This window comes from Dendrobates tinctorius, unplaced genomic scaffold, assembly GCF_039654945.1.
Source record: "Dendrobates tinctorius isolate UK_male_01 unplaced genomic scaffold, ASM3965494v1 ptg000020l, whole genome shotgun sequence".
Lineage (NCBI taxonomy): Eukaryota > Metazoa > Chordata > Amphibia > Anura > Dendrobatidae > Dendrobates > Dendrobates tinctorius.
In genome coordinates this window covers 7,752,069-7,769,873 of record NW_027361688.1, presented here as the reverse complement: position 1 = coordinate 7,769,873, position 17,805 = coordinate 7,752,069, and positions in this window count along the sequence as shown.

Sequence of the window (17,805 nt, the reverse complement as noted above, 5' to 3'; positions counted from 1 at the left end):
TCTCTGCTGTTTAGCTCTGCTCTCCTGTGGTTCCAGTACTGCTACATCAGTCTTTGCTGTTCATTTCTGCTCGTCTGTGGTTCCAGTACTGCTACATCAGTCTCTGCTGTTCAGCTCTGCTCTCCTGTGGTTCCAGTACTGCTACATCAGTCTCTGCTGTTGAGCTCTGCTCTCCGGTAGTTCCAGTACTGCTACATCAGTCTCTGCTATTCAGCTCTGCTCTCCTGTGGTTCCAGTACTGCTACATCAGTCTCCGCTGTTCAGCTCTGCTCTCCTGTGGTTCCAGTCCTGCCACATGAGTCTCTGCTGTTTAGCTCTGCTCTCCTGTGGTTCCAGTACTGCTACATCAGTCTCTGCTGTTCAGTTCTGCTCGTCTGTGGTTCCAGTACTGCTACATCAGTCTCTGCTGTTGAGCTCTGCTCTCCGGTAGTTCCAGTACTGCTACATCAGTCTCTGCTGTTCCGCTCTGCTCTCCTGTGGTTCCAGTACTGCTACATCAGTTCTGCTGTTCAGTTCTGCTCTCCTGTGGTTCCAGTACTGCTACATCAGTCTCTGCTGTTCCGCTCTGCTCTCCTGTGGTTCCAGTACTGCTACATCAGTTCTGCTGTTCAGTTCTGCTCTCCTGTGAGTCCAGTCCTGCCCCATGAGTCTCTGCTATTTAGCTCTGCTCTCCTGTGGTTCCAGTACTGCTACATCAGTCTCTGCTGTTGAGTTCTGCTTGTCTGTGACCTTTTTGAATCAGGGCTACCATCCAAGAACAATTGAAAACCAAATTACAAGAGCCACCAGAATGTCAAGGAATCACCTGCTACATTACAAAGCTAAAGAAGAAACTAACCGGGTGCCTCTAGTAGTCACCTACAACCCAAATCTGGAAGTGCTAAGGGGAGCTGCATGGAAATTACAACCTTTACTACAAAAAGATGCCCGATTACAATCCATTTTTCCAGACCCCCCACTGCTGTGTTTTAGGCAGCCCCCAAATTTAAGAAGCATCATTGTCAGAAGCTCCCTGTCCTCTCCAACAGCTGCAGGAACCTTTCCTTGCAACCAGAAAAAGTGTAAAACCTGTCCATCTATAATGACCACGGACAAGATAAAGATCCCCAACTCACATCAGGACTACAAGATCCCAGGTATTTTCAGCTGCATTACATCTAATGTGGTGTACTTATTTGTACTAAATATCCAACTGGGGGTCTGTATGTGGGGTAAACAAGGCAAAAGCTTAGAACAAGGATGAATGCTCATCGTCACACAATAAGAGAAAAAAGAATGGATCTACCTGTGGCAAAACATTTCTGTATCCCTGATCACAGCAACATGGATATGAAATTACTGGTATTGAAAGGTAACTTCAAGTCTCAGAGAGAGAGAAGAGTTTGTGAGTATAAATTTATGACGACCTTTGACACTTTCAGTGCTGGAATGAATGTGTCGCATGGATTAATGTCTTTTTACATCAATTAAGGAATTTGCTTCCAAGACCTTGTGGAGGCATCACAACACATTAGGAGACCCCAATCAGAGGACTATAAAACATCCGGACTCCTTATCTATGTACTGGTCCAATATTTATGTTTCTCCATCTCCCATATTGATAGTTCTGCTTCACGTCACTTGTCTCATCTATTGCATTTTTTCTGTGTTGTATTGTGCATAAATATGTGACTCTTCAGATTTTGTATTAGTCTAGCCTGATGAAGAGACCTGAGTAGTCTCGAAAGCTTGCAATGTGTTACCATCTTTTCAGTTAGCCATTAAAAGGTATCAACCACTGAGGACGCTCAGTTCTGAATATTTTTCTATCTACTGGCTAACACGGTACAAAGATTTACATCTTTCCGGTCTCTTAGAAATAATCCTCCACAAGCTCAGCGCAAAAACCGTTCCCCTGGAGGTGAAGAAGAGAGCAAGCAGGAAGAACTGACTCTCAAACAGGCGTCTGAACAACTAATGCAGGCCATTTCCCTGACCAGAACATCCCTGACTGGAAAAATAGAGGATGTCTACACTGAGGTGGCGCAACTTCGGCAAGATTTGCAAGCCATGAGAGGATGCATTACTGAAGTGGAGACAAGAGTGTCCCAGGTGGAAGACACCATTACGCCTATGGAGGCCAAATTAACCAAGGTGGCAGGCTCTGGGAACGCCTGGAGGAAGAAGGCGGATGATCTGGAGAACAGAATGCATCGGAACAATATCCGTATCATCGGTCTACCAGAATGCTCAGAAGGTCCGCACCCTGAACAATTTCTGGAGAGCTGGCTCAAAACCTGTTGGGAGATGAATTTTCTCCAGTATTCGCCATTGAGAGAGCTCACAGGGTTCCTACAAAACCACTTCCTCCTGGAGCCCCACCCAGACCTTTCCTGGCATGCTTCCTTAACTGTAAGGACAGAGACACCATTCTGCGTCTCGCATGGCAAAAAAGTCCCATCAAGTTCGACAATGCTGTGATCTCGATTTTCCCGGGCTTCTCCATGGAACTCCAGAAACAGCGGGCACAATTCATCGAAATCAAGAAGCGACTCAGTGAGAGAAACATCATGTATTCGATAATCTATCTGGCCCGACTTCGGGTTGTCCACGGGGGCTCCTCCGTGTTTTTCACGGATCCGGCGGAGGCGACTGAGTGGCTGCGGTCCCATAAGGGATCCCCTGCAAAGGAATCCTAATGTATTTACTGTTAATCCGTATCCTTCTATTAAAGATCTAATTGTAGCCTTCTTGGTGGGTATCCAGTTACCAACAATACCGGACACTGAGCTCAGTGATGGTATCCCCATGTTTAGTTTTTGATGGGAGCGTGGGACTCTGCTCCTATACTGTTAGGTTTTTATTCTGTTTTTTCTTTTTCTTCTTTGGTTTTCATTTTTCAAAAGTTTTAGTTCTTGTTGTTACCTAGGTAAAAGTCACAGCCAATTGCAGTTCTATTATCTGTGTGATAGCTCTAAATCTTGCTTGAACACTAACATGCACTATTTCTAAATGGGTGAGAATGGGGTCTGAATTAATATGTATGACCTGGAATGTGAGAGGCATAAAGACCCCCCCAGAAGAGAATTAAGGTGCTCTCACAAATTAGGCAACATCGTCCTCACATTGTAGCTTTGGTTGAGACGCACCTGACCAGAGATACAGTTCAGTGTGTTCAAAAGCCGTGAGTACAATGGTCTATTCACACATTTCATACCAGCTATTCAAGTGGGGTTTCATTACTAATACATAAGGATGTTAGATGGGAAACCAGGGAGGCCCGGAAAGATCCTGAGGGGCGTTTCGTGTTTGTATATGCACTGATCAACTCTAGGAAATATGTTATTCTGTGTATTTATAACCCCAAAAAGCATTGAGTTTTGCCCTGAATTATCCAGATGCTGATGTCATTTGCATGGGCGACTTTAACTTGGTCATGAATAACCGTCTAGATAAATTAAGACTGGGCGATGGTATGCAGAGTGGGGCCCCGCCGCCGGCTACATCCCAGTTGTCACAATTTATGGAAGGTAGTGAGTGGCTGGATCTATGGAGAATGCGTCACCCCGAGAGGAGAGACTATACTTGTCATTCATCCACTAAGCGTTCCTTGTCTCGCATAGATTATATCTTTGGATCCAGCAGTCTGGCGATGTGGGTGGATAGCATTGAGCATGGCAGTAGGGGGATTTCAGACCATAGTGTTATGAATGAGTCACCGAAGGAGGAAAAAAAAAAAATACAAGCTAAGTCCAGAAAACCGGAGAGGTTGGTAGCTATCGGATTGCAGATCCCTGATCCTATCCAAAACAACTAACAGTAGCCGTGGGGGGTTCATACTATGCCCTAGACCCCTCGATCACCGCCGGAGTACTAAATAGGCCTAAAGAAAGAAAGGGGAAATCTAAACTGCCCCAGAGCAGACCCCAAAGCAATAGGCAGCCCCCAACATATAATGACGGTGAAGCAAGATGAAAACACTAACACAGATAGAAAGATAGGTTGAGCAAACGATGGGGCCCAAGCTAACTAAAAAGGACAGGATAGAAAAGATGGTGTCTGCAATCCGTAAAAAACCCTACCAAAAAATGTCCCAACCGTCTGATAGGAAAAACAGGCCCTGAAGTCCCTAGGACTTCAAAAAGACTATATCAGCACTCAGGTAAATTCTGAAGACAGAGCAAAGAGACAAACTGATCAGAGACAAAAATGGAACTCAGCACACCCCCGACCGGGGATGGCTGAACTCCAAAAAACAAGGTAAACAAAACAAAACTAATATGTTCAATAGCAGAGCAAAAACTTATCTTTGGGAAGCAGGAATCAGACTGGTCTCCAAGAATCCAGCAGAGAAATCACCAGCGACTCAGAAGGGCGTCGGCTGCCTTATATCCAGTCAGAATTTCCTGTTACCCAGTCATCATCTACCAGATCAGGTGTTTGGTAATCAGCCTCACTACCTTCCTTCACCAGAAGAGGGAGTTCATCTGACATCGACGGTGAAGGGGAAAATGAACTCACAACAGTACCTCCCTCTTGAGGAGGGGTCACCGAACCCTCATCCACGCCACCAGGGCGATCAGGATGGGCCCGATGAAAGGCACAAACAAATCTTTCGGCATGAATATCGGATGCAGGGACCCAATATTTATCCTCCTGGCCATAACCCTTCCATTTAACCAAATACTGGAGTCTCCGTCTAGCCAGGCGAGAATCCAGTATCTTCTCAACCTCATATTCCACATTACCTTCAACCAATACCGGGTCAGGAGGTGCCACCACAGGAACTACTGGCTCAACAAACCTCTTTAATAGAGACTTCTGAAACACGTTATGGATCTTAAATGTAACAGGAAGAGCCAATCGAAAAGAGACTGGATTAAGAATCTCCAAAATCTTGTAAGGTCCAATAAATCTAGGTTTAACCCCTTCCTGACATCAGACGTACTATCCCGTCCATGGGACCCGGGCCCCTATGCCCATGGACGGGATAGTACGTCTAGCGCGATCAGCGGCGCCCACGTGGTGAGCGCCGCTAATCGCGGCCGGGTGTCAGCTGATTATCACAGTTGACACCCGGCACTATGTGTCAGGGGCGGTCACGGACCGCCCCCGACACGTTAACCCCTTGCACACCGCGATCAAACATGATCGCGGTGTACCGGGAGTTAAAGGGAAGCATCGGCAGGGAGGGGGCAGCGATCTGTCACAGGACAGTGATGTCTCACCTGGGACTATGTAATAAAGTAAAAAAAAATTAAAAAAAGTGTAAAAATAATTTTAAAAAAATCGCCAAATAAATTAGTAAAAAAAAAAAAATATTCCCCAATAAATTCATTTTTTGAAAATAAAAAAAACCCAAAACAATAAAAGTACACATATTAGGTATCGCCGCGTCCGTAACGACCCGCCCTATAAAACTGTCCTATTAGTTAACCCCTTTAGCGAACCCCTTAAAAAATAAAAATAAAAAACGAAGCAAAAAATAATGATTTATTATCATACCGCCAAACAAAAAGTGTAATAACGCGCGATCAAAAAGACGCATATAAATATCCATGGTACCGCTGAAAACGTCATCTTGTCCCGCAAAAAACCGAGCCGCCACACAGCATCATCAGCGAAAAAATAAAAAAGTTATAGCTCGCAGAATAAAGCGATGCAAAAATAATTATTTTTTATATAAAATAGTTTTCATTGCATAAAACCGACAAAACATAAAAAAACGACCTAAATGAGGTATCGCTGTAACCGTACTGACCCGAAGAATAAAACCGCTTTATCAATTTTACCGCACGCGGAACGGTGTAAACGCACTCCCCCAAAAGAAATTCATGAAACGCTGTTTTTTGTTCATTCTGCGTCACAAAAATCGGAATAAAAAGCAATCAAAAAATGTCACGTGCCCGAAAATGGTACCAATAAAAACGTCAACTCGTCCCGCAAAAAATAAGACCTCACATGACTCGGTGGGTCAAAATACGGAAAAATTATAGCTCTCAATATGTGGTGATGCAAAAACTATTTTTACAATAAAAAGCGTCTTTTAGCGTGCGACTGCTGCCAAAAATAAAAACCGCCATAAATAGTAAATCAAACCCCTCGTTATCACCCCCTTAGTTAGGGAAAAATAATAAAATTAAAAAAATGTATTTATTTCCATTTTTCCATTAGGGCTAGGGTTAGGGCTAGGGTTAGGGTTAGGGCTAGGGTTAGGGTTAGGATTAGGGTTAGGGCTAGGGTTAGGGCTTGGGTTAGGGCTGAGATTAGGGTTAGGGGTGTGTTGGGGTTCGGGTTGGAGTTAGAATTGGGGGTTTCCACTGTTTGGGCACATCAGGGGCTCTCCAAATGCAACATTGCGTCTGATCTCAATTCCAGCCAATTCTGAGTTGAAAAAGTCATATGGTGCTCCTTCCCTTCCAAGCTCTGCCATAGAATCATAGAATCGTAGAGTTGGAAGGGACCTCCTGGGCCATCTGGTCCAACCCCCTGCTCAAAGCAGGATTCGCTAAATCATCCCAGTCAGATGTCTGTCCAGCCTCTGTTTGAAGACTTCCATTGAAGGAGAACTCACCACTTCTCGTGGCAGCCTGTTCCACTCATTGATCACTCTAACTGTCAAAAAGTTTTTTCTAATATCTAATCTGTGTCTCCTCCCATTCAGTTTCATCCCATTGCTTCTAGTCTTTCCTTGTGCAAATGAGAATAAAGTTGATCCTTCTACAATGTGACAGCCCTTTAGATATTTGTAGACAGCAATTAAGTCTCCTCTCAGTCTTCTCTTTTGCAAACTAAACATTCCCAAATCCTGCAACCTTTCCTCATAAGACAGGGTTTGCAGACCGGTCACCATTCTGGTCGCTCTTTTCTGAACTTGCTCCAGTTTGTTAATGTCTTTTTTAAAATGTGGTGCCCAAAACTGGACACAATATTCCAGATGAGGTCTGACCAAAGAGGAGTAGAGGGAAATAATGACTTCACGTGATCTAGACTGTATGCTTCTGTTAATACTTCCTAGAACTGCATTTGCCTTTTTTGCTGCTGCATCACACTGTTGACTCATATTCAGTCTGTGATCTATTAGTATACCCAAGTCTTTTTCACATGTGCTGTCACTTAGCCCTATTCCTCCCATTCTATATATGCTTTTTTCATTTTTATTGCCCAGATGTAGTACTTTGCATTTCTCCCTGTTAAAAACCATTCTGTTAGTTACTGCCCACTTCTCCAGTTTATTTAAATCTTTTTGAATCCTCTCTCTCTCTTCTCTAGTATTAGCTATCCCTCCTAGCTTTGTGTCATCAGCAAATTTAATCAGTTTACCCTCAATTCCTTCATCTAAATCGTTGATAAAGATGTTGAACAATACAGGGCCCAGGACAGAGCCCTGTGGTACCCCACTTGAGACATTCTTCCAACTGGATGTGCAGCCATTTACGACCACTCTTTGGGTCCGATCACTAAGCCAGCTATGAATCCACCTAACAGTTGCCTTGTCCATTCCATACTTAGTCATTTTTTCAATAAGGATAGTATGAGAGACTTTGTCAAATGCTTTGCTGAAGTCAAGATATACTATATCTACAGCATTTCCTTGATCCACCCAATCAGTGATACCGTCATAGAAGGAAATTAAGTTAGTCTGACATGACTTATTAGTTACAAACCCATGCTGACTCTGTTTGATCACTTCATTCTTATCCAGGTATTGACTTACATGTTGTTTAATAATTTGTTCAAAGATCTTTCCTGGTATAGAAGTCAGACTCACCGGCCTATAGTTGCCTGGGTCCACCTTCTTTCCCTTTTTGAAGATAGGAACAACATTTGCTCTTCTCCAGTCTTCTGGCACTTCTCCTGTTCTCCAAGAATTTTCAAAGATTATGGACAGTGGTTCAGAAATTTCTTCTGCTATCTCCTTCAGTACTCTGGGGTGTAATTCATCTGGACCTGGAGACTTGAATTCATTTAGGTTAGCTAAGTGTTTCCTCACTATCTTTCTGTTTATAGATATCCTGGATTCTTCTATTCCCTTAATAGGACAGTGAATAACAGTTGGTGTTACATTTCCTTTCTGAGAGAAAACAGATACAAAATAGGAATTTAAAAGTTCAGCCTTCTCAACATCCTGTCTTACCATTTCATCATTTTCATCCTGTAAAAATCCTATAGCATCTTTGACTTTTCTTTTACTTTTGACATATCCCCAAAATCCTTTATTATTGCTTTTGACATCTCTTGCAAGCCTCAATTCATTTTCAGCTTTAGCTAATCTGATTTGTGCCCTGCAGATTCTGCAGACAGCATTATATTCTTCTTTAGATATGCCTCCCTCTTTCCATTTTATAAACATTTTTTTCTTCCTTTTTAGCATGTGCTTAAGTTCTGTGTTCATCCATCCTGGTTTCCTTAAATGCTTCCTATTCTTCCCTCTTTTCGGAATTGTTAACAACTGTGCTATGAGAATTTCATTTTTCAAGATTTCCCATCCTTCCTGGACATTTTTGTCTTTAAGGATATCCAGCCATTGGATCCCTCCAATTATCTTTCTGAATCCCTTAAAATCTGCCTTTCTGAAATCTAACCTTGACGTCTGAGTCTTCACAGGTCTTCCGCCTCTAGTTATCCAAAATTCTAAAATAGCATGGTCGCTACCTCCTAGGGTTCCAGCCACTTTTACCTCCTCAACCATTTCCTCCCTGTTTATAAGGATTAGATCCAAGGTAGCAGTTCCCCTTGTTTTCTCCCCTACCTTTTGGAAGATAAAGTTGTCAGCAAGAGAGGATAAGAATTTCCTTGACCTGTTAGTTTTGCCTGAGAGAGATTCCCAACAAATGTCTGGATAGTTGAAATCTCCCATGACAACTATGTCATATTTTTTGGAGAACTTGGCCATTTGATGCATAAAGAGTTCATCCATATCTTCAGCTTGCACAGGCGGCCTGTAGTAAATGCCTACAATGGTGTCCTTTCCATTGTTCTGTCCTTGTATTCTTATCCAAACAGTTTCCACAGAACTCCCAGTCTCTGAAGCTTCAATCTCTGTGCAGATATACGTGTTTCTAACATACAATGCAACACCCCCTCCTCGTTTATCAAGTCTGTTTCTTGCAAATAAGTTGTATCCTTCTAGTCTTGTATTCCAATCTTGTGTATCGTCCCACCAAGTTTCAGTGATTCCAATGACATCATATTTCTTTTCCTGTGTTAGTAGTTCCAATTCTCCTTGTTTGTTGCCCATGCTTTGTGCATTAGTATAGAAACATTTTAGTTTGTGATTGGTTTCTCTTTCTCCAATATTTTTATTAATTAGATTCTTTCGTCTTTGTTCTTCCTTTCCACTTCTATTAGCAGAGTTCTCAATAGCATTTGTCAGGTGTATGGCTTTTTCTGGTCTTTTGCTTCCCTTCCCATGTTGTTCTAGTTTAAAGCTCTCCTTACAAGTGTAGCAAGGCGACTTCCAAATACATGCTTTCCAGTCTTCGTAAGGTGCACCCCATCTCTAGCAAGTAGTCCATCGTATAAGTAGTTCACTCCGTGATCCAGAAATCCAAATCGTTGCTGACGGCACCATCGACGTAGCCAGTTGTTCACCTGCAGAATCTTATTCCACCTCCTTGTTCCATGGCCATCCACTGGGAGTATGGAAGAGAAGACCACCTGCGCTCCCAGTTCTTTCACTTTCTTGCCTAAGTCTTCAAAGTCTCTGCAGATGGTTTCCAGGTCGTTTCTTGCGGTGTCATTTGTCCCCACATGTAGTAGCAGGAATGGGTAGTCATCTGTAGGTCTGAAGAGTCCTGATATCCTGTCAGACACATCTTTAATTTTTGCACCTGGAAGACAGCACATTTCTCTTGAAGTTATATCTGGTCTGCAGATAGCGGCCTCTGTTCCTCTCAGCAGGGAATCCCCCATGACCACCACTCTCCGTTTCTTCTTCACAACATTTTTCTTTCTCCATCCAGGAGGACTCTGAAGGCGTACAAGGTTGCTGTTTGTGGGCAAAGTCTTATCCTGATGTATTTCTTCATCATTTTCCTGCGTGAGAGCCTGGTACTGGTTTCTGAGCAGTATGGGTGCTGACTGCCTCCTGATCCTCCTGCTTCTCTGGGTCACATGTCTCCATTCCTCTGTTTCTTCAGGTGCACTTCGAATTTCTTCTCTTTCTGTAACATGAAGAGATAATTCTGTTCTGTCCAAGAACTCTTCACCTTCCTTAATGATCTTCAACGTAGCCAACCTCTCTTCGAGATTTTGCAACTTTTCCTCCAACAGGGACACAAGCTTGCATTTGTGGCATGTGAAGTTTGGCTTTTCCACTGGTAAGTCTGTGCCATGCGCCCAAACAGTGTTTTACCCCCACATGTAGGGTATCAGCCTACTCAGGACAAATTGCAAAACAATTTTTGGGGTCCAATTTCTCCTGTTACCCTTAGGGAAATAAAAAATTGGGGACAAAAATATCATTTTTGTGGAAAAAAATGATTTTTTTATTTTCACGTCCGAGCGTTATAAACTTCTGTGAAGCACTTGGGGGTTCAAAGTGCTCACCACACATCTAGATAAGTTCCGTGGGGGGGTCTAGTGTCCAAAATGGGGTCACTTGTTGGGAGTTTCAATAGTTTAGGTACATCAGGGGCTCTCCAAACGCACATGACACCCGCAGACCATTCCATCAAAGTCTGCATTCCAAAATGGCACTGCTTCCCTTCCGAGCCCCGACGTGTGTCCATACAGTAGTTTTCTCCCACATATGGGGTGTCAGCATACTCAGGACAAATTGGACAACAACTTTTGCGGTCCAATTTCTCCTGTTACCCTTGGGAAAATGAAAAAATTGGGGACTAATTGATCATGTTTGTGGAAAAAATAAGATTTTTTTATTTTCATGCCCGGGCATTATAAACTTCTGTGAAGCCCTTGGGGGTTCAAAGTGCTCACCACACATCTAGATAAGTTCCTTAGGGGTTCTCGTTTCCAAAATGGGGTCATTTGTGGGTGTTTCCACTGTTTAGGTACATTAGGGGCTCTCCAAAGGCAACATGACACCCGCAGACCATTCCATCAAAGTCTGCATTCCAAAACGTCACTACTTCCCTTCCGAGCCCTGACGTGTGTCCATACAGTAGTTTTCTCCCACATATGGGGTGTCAGCATACTCAGGACAAATTGGACAACAACTTTTGCGGTCCAATTTCTCCTGTTACCCTTGGGAAAATGAAAAAATTGGGGACTAATTGATCATGTTTGTGGAAAAAATAAGATTTTTTTATTTTCATGCCCGGGCATTATAAACTTCTGTGAAGCCCTTGGGGGTTCAAAGTGCTCACCACACATCTAGATAAGTTCCTTAGGGGTTCTCGTTTCCAAAATGGGGTCATTTGTGGGTGTTTCCACTGTTTAGGTACATTAGGGGCTCTCCAAAGGCAACATGACACCCGCAGACCATTCCATCAAAGTCTGCATTCCAAAACGTCACTACTTCCCTTCCGAGCCCTGACGTGTGTCCATACAGTAGTTTTCTCCCACATATGGGGTGTCAGCATACTCAGGACAAATTGGACAACAACTTTTGCGGTCCAATTTCTCCTGTTACCCTTGGGAAAATGAAAAAATTGGGGACTAATTGATCATGTTTGTGGAAAAAATAAGATTTTTTTATTTTCATGCCCGGGCATTATAAACTTCTGTGAAGCCCTTGGGGGTTCAAAGTGCTCACCACACATCTAGATAAGTTCCTTAGGGGTTCTCGTTTCCAAAATGGGGTCATTTGTGGGTGTTTCCACTGTTTAGGTACATTAGGGGCTCTCCAAAGGCAACATGACACCCGCAGACCATTCCATCAAAGTCTGCATTCCAAAACGTCACTACTTCCCTTCCGAGCCCTGACGTGTGTCCATACAGTAGTTTTCTCCCACATATGGAGTGTCAGCGTACTCAGGACAAATTGGACAACAACTTTTGGGGTTCAATTTCTCCTGTTACCCTTGGGAAAATAAAAAAATTGGGGACTAATTGATCATGTTTGTGGAAAAAATACGATTTTTTTATTTTCATGCCCTGGCATTATAAACTTCTGTGAAGCCCTTGGGGGTTCAAAGTGCTCACCTCACATCTAGATAAGTTCCTTAGGGGGTCTAGTTTTCAAAATGGGGTCATTTGTGGGGGGTTTCCACTGTTTAGGTACATTAGGGGCTCTCCAAAGGCAACATGACACCCGCAGACCATTCCATCAATGTCTGCATTCCAAAACGTCACTACTTCCCTTCCGAGCCCCGACGTGTTCCCATACAGTAGTTTTCTCCCACATATGGGGTATCAGCATACTCAGGACAAATTGGACAACAACTTTTGGTGTCCAATTTCTCCTATTACCCTTGGGAAAATAAAAAAAATGGTGACTAAAAGATCATGTTTGTGGAAAAAATACGAATTTTTTATTTTCACGCCCGGGCGTTATAAACTTCTGTGAAGCACTGGGGGGTTCAAAGTGCTCACCACACATCTAGATAAGTTCCTTGGGGGGTCTAGTTTCCAAAATGGTGTCATTTGTGGGGGGTTTCCACTGTTTAGGTACATCAGGGGTTTTCCAATCGCGACATGGTGTCCGATCTCAATTCCAGCCAAAAAGGTCAAATGGAGCTGCTTCCCTTCCGAGCTCTGCCATGCGCCCAAATAGTGGTTTACCCCCACATGTGGGGTATCAGCGTACTCAGGACAAATTGCACAATAACTTTTAGGGTGCTGTTACCCTTGGAAAAATAAGAATTGAGGGTGAAAAGATCATTTTTGTGGAAAAAATATGATTTTTTAATTGTACGGCTTTATGTTATAAACTTCTGTGAAGCCCTTGGGGGTTCAAAGTTCTCACCACACATCTAGATAAGTTCCTTAGGGGGTCTAGTTTCCAAAATGGTGTCATTTGTGGGGGGTTTCCACTGTTTAGGTACATCAGGGGTTTTCCAATCGCGACATGGTGTCCGATCTCAATTCCAGCCAAAAACGTCAAATGGCGTTGCTTCCCTTCCGAGCTCTGCCATGCGCCCAAATAGTGGTTTACCCCCACATGTGGGGTATCAGCGTACTCAGGACAAATTGCACAATAACTTTTAGGGTGCTGTTACCCTTGGGAAAATAAAAATTGGGGTGAAAAGATCATTTTTGTGGAAAAAATATGATTTTTTAATTGTACCGCTGTACGTTATAAACTTCTGTAAAGCCCTTGTGGGTTCAAAGTTCTCACCACATATCTAGATAAGTTCCTTAGGGGGTCTAGTTTCCAAAATGGTGTCATTTGTGGGGGGTTTCCACTGTTTAGGTACATCAGGGGTTTTCCAATCGCGACATGGTGTCCGATCTCAATTCCAGCCAAAAACGTCAAATGGCGTTGCTTCCCTTCCGAGCTCTGCCATGCGCCCAAATAGTGGTTTACCCCCACATGTGGGGTATCAGCGTACTCAGGACAAATTGCACAATAACTTTTAGGGTGCTGTTACCCTTGGGAAAATAAAAATTGGGGTGAAAAGATCATTTTTGTGGAAAACATATGATTTTTTAATTGTACCGCTGTACGTTATAAACTTCTGTAAAGCCCTTGTGGGTTCAAAGTTCTCACCACATATCTAGATAAGTTCCTTGGGGGGTCTAGTTTCCAAAATGGGGTCACTTGTAGGGGGTTTCCACTGTTTAGGTACATCAGGGACTCTCCAAACGTGACATGGCGTCCGATCTGAATTCCAGCCAATTTTGCATTGAAAAAGTCAAACGGCGCTCCTTCCATTCTGAGCTCTGCCATGCGCCGAAACAGTCGTTCCCCCCCACAAATCAGGTATCAGCGTACTCAGGACAAATTGCACAATAACTTTTGCAGTCCAATTTCTCCCGTTACCCTTGGTAAAATAAAAAAAATTGAACCTGAAGTATTTTTTTTGTGAAAAAAAGTTAGATGTTCATTTTTTTTTAAATATTCAAAAAAATTCCTGTGACGCACCTAAAGGGTTTTTAGCACCTTAAGGGGTGCAGTTTTTAGAATGGTGTCACTTTTGGGTATTTTCTATCATATAGACCCCTCAAAGTGGCTTCAAGTGTGATGTGGTCCTAAAAATAAAATGGTGTTGTAAAAATGAGAAATCGCTGGTCAACTTTTAACCCTTATAACTTCCTAACAAAAAAATTTTGGTTCCAAAATTGTGCTGATGTAAAGTAAGCATGTGGGAAATGTTAGTTATCAAGTTTTTTGTGTGCCGTATCTCTGTGATTTAAGGGCATAAAAATTCAAAGTTGGAAAATTGCAAAATTTTCAAAATTTTTGCCAAATTTCCGTTTTTTTCACAAATAAACGCAAGTTATTTGAATGAAATTTTACCACTAACATGAAGTACAATATGTCACGAGTAAACAATGTCAGAATCACCGGGATCCATGGAAGCGTTCCAGAGTTATAACCTCATAAAGGGACAGTGGTCAGAATTGTAAAAATTGGCCCGGTCATGAACGTGCAAACCACCCTTGGGGGTGAAGGGGTTAAACTTTGGAGAAGCCACCTTCATAGCAATATTCTTTGATAACAACCAAACCATATCACCCACCTTAAACTGCGGACCAAAGGTCCTATGCCGGTTGGAAAACCGCTGGGCCTTTTTCTGGGAGAGAGACAACTTATCCACCACTTGGTCCCAGATCTGGTGCATTCTCTCCACCACAGTGTCAACACCTGGGCAGGCAGAAGGCTTCACCTGCCCTGAAGAGAATTGAGGATGAAACCCAAAGATACAAAAAAAAGGTGACATGAAAGTGGCAGAGCTAGCTCGATTATTTAAAGCAAATTCGGCCAAGGGCAAAAATGAAACCCAATCATCCTGATCAGCAGAAATAAAACATCTCAAATACGACTCCAAAGTCTGGTTTGTTCTCTCCGTCTGCCCATTGGTCTGAGGGTGAAACGCAGAGGAGAAGGACAACTGAATTCCCAGCTTGGAACAGAAAGTCCTCCAAAATCTAGACACAAACTGAACTCCTCTGTCAGATATAATGTTCTCAAGAATCCCGTTCAAGCGAACCACCTGTTGCAAAAACAAGGGCACCAACTCTGAGGAAGACGGCAACTTAGGGAGTGGTACAAGATGGACCATCTTGGAGAATCTATCACAAATCATCCAAATAACAGTCATTCTCTGAGAGACAGGCATATCAGAGATAAAATCCATTGAAATATGGGTCCATGGCCTCCTGGGCACCGGCAAAGGCATCAACAACCCACTAGAGCGAGAACAAGGTTTAGACCGAGAGCAAGTCCCACGGGACTGCACACAAAATTCCTGACATCACGAGACAAGGCGGGCCACCAAAAAGACCGACTCACCAAATCTCTAGTACCAAAAATACCTGGATGACCAGCCAATGCAGAGCAATGAACTTCAGACATCACTCTCTTCCTCCACTGGTCAGGAACATACAATTTTCCAATGGGACAATGCTCAGGTTTGTCCTCCTGAAACTCTTCCAGAGCACGTCTCAAATCGGGCGAGATGGCAGAAAGAACTACCCCCTCACCTAGGATGGTAGCAGGCTTGGTCACAACAGGAGAATCAGCAAAGAAACTCCTAGAGAGGGCGTCTGCCTTGACGTTCTTAGTGCCCGGAAGAAAAGAGACCACAAAATCAAAACATGTGAAAAACAAGGCCCACCTAGCCTGTCTAGGATTCAAGCGTTTGGCCGACTCCAGGTAAATCAAATTCTTGTGGTCAGTAAGGACCACGACTTGATGTTTAGCTCCCTCCAACCAATGTCTCCACTCCTCAAATGCCCATTTCATGGCTAACACTTCCCGATTCCCCACATCATAGTTACGTTCGGATGGGGAGAACTTTCGGGAAAAGAAAGCACAGGGATTCATTTTAGATGTTACAGGATCTTTTTGGGACAAAACAGCTCCTGCACCAATCTCAGAAGCATCCACCTCTACCTGAAACGGGAGTGAGACATCAGGTTGCCGCAAAACCGGAGCAGAAGTGAACCTTCGCTTCAGCTCCTGAAAGGAAGAAACAGCCTCCGGAGACCAATTCAGCACATCAGCACCCTTCTTAGTCAAATCAGTCAATGGTTTGGCAATACCAGAAAAATTAGCTATAAATTTACGATAAAAATTAGCAAAACCCAAAAACTTCTGGAGGGCCTTCAAAGAAGTGGGCTGAACCCAATCATAAATGGCCTGTACCTTGGCCGGGTCCATTTCAATAGTTGACGGAGACAAAATAAATCCCAAAAATGAAATCCTCTGTACACCAAAAAGGCATTTTGATCCCTTGACATACAGGGAATTCTCTCTCAAAATCCAGAACACAGTCCGAACATGTTCCACATGAGTGTCCCAATCCTTGGAAAAGATCAAAATATCATCCAGATAGATGTTCAATAATTTATCCACCAAGTCTCGGAAAATATCATACATGAAGCACTGGAAGACAGAAGGGGCATTAGTGAGCCCAAAAGGCATCACCATGTACTCAAAATGTCCCTCCGGAGTATTAAACGCCGTCTTCCATTCATCCCCATGCTTAATGCGAATAAGATTATATGCCCCCCTGAGGTCAAGCTTTGTAAACCAGCAAGCACCTTTAACTCTGGAGAATAGATCAGAAATCAGGGGTAACGGATACTGATATTTAACAGTAATTTTGTTGAGGGAACGATAGTCAATACAAGGATTTAATGACCCATCTTTCGTAGCCACGAAAAAAAACCCAGCACCTAAGGGTGAAGAGGATGGTCTAATATGACCCTTCTCCAACGACTCCTTAATATAGGATCGCATAGCCTCGTGCTCAGGTACAGATAAATTGAAAAGTCGACCCTTGGGAAATTTACACCCAGGGCTCAGCTCAATTGCACAGTCATAACTCCTATGAGGAGGCAAAGACGCAGACTCATTCTCACTAAATACATCATAAAAATCAGCCAAATAGTCAGGAACATCATGCGACTGGGGAGAGGTGGAGAAAACAGGAGCATCACTAAGGGCACACCGACAACCCCAACTCACCACAGACACAGATTTCCAATCCAAAACTGGATTATGGATTTGCAACCAGGGAAACCCCAGAACAATGGTATCATGCAAATTATGCAACACCAAAAATCTGCAATTCTCTTGATGGTCTGGGGCGACCCGCATTACCACCTGGGTCCAAAACTGAGGTTTATTCTTCGCCAAAGGAGTAGCATCAATACCCCTCAAAGGGATAGGCGTCCGCAGAGGTGTCATAGGAAATCCACAACGTTTAGCAAAGTGCAAGTCATCAGGTTCAGAGCTGCTCCCGAATCCACAAAAGCCTTAGCGAAAAATGTGGACAGGGAGCAGATCAGAGTAATTGCCAGAAGAAACTTAGGTTGAACACCACCCACAGCAAATGTGTGTGCAAACCGTTTCTCTCGTTTAGGGCAAATATGCGAGGCATCACCACAGAAGAATCACAGCTTATTACGCCTTCTGAACTCCTGACGTTGCGCCCTAGACAAAACTCTATCACATTGCATAGGTTCAGACATTTGTTCAACAGGTGGCAACACCTCTCGTGCGGTTTTGCATTCACGCAAACGCCGATCAACCTGAATGGCTAATGACATAGAATCGTCAAAACCAGAGGGGACAGGAAATCCCACCATAGTATCTTCTATTTTACGGTTTCTCACAAACCCTTCCGAAAGAGAGTTGCCAAGGCACCATCATTCCAGGTAGTAAGGACCGCCCACTTTTGGAATTTTTGACAGTACAACTCTGCAGAATCCCGACCCTGGCTCAATGCCAACAGGGCCTTTTCAGCCTGA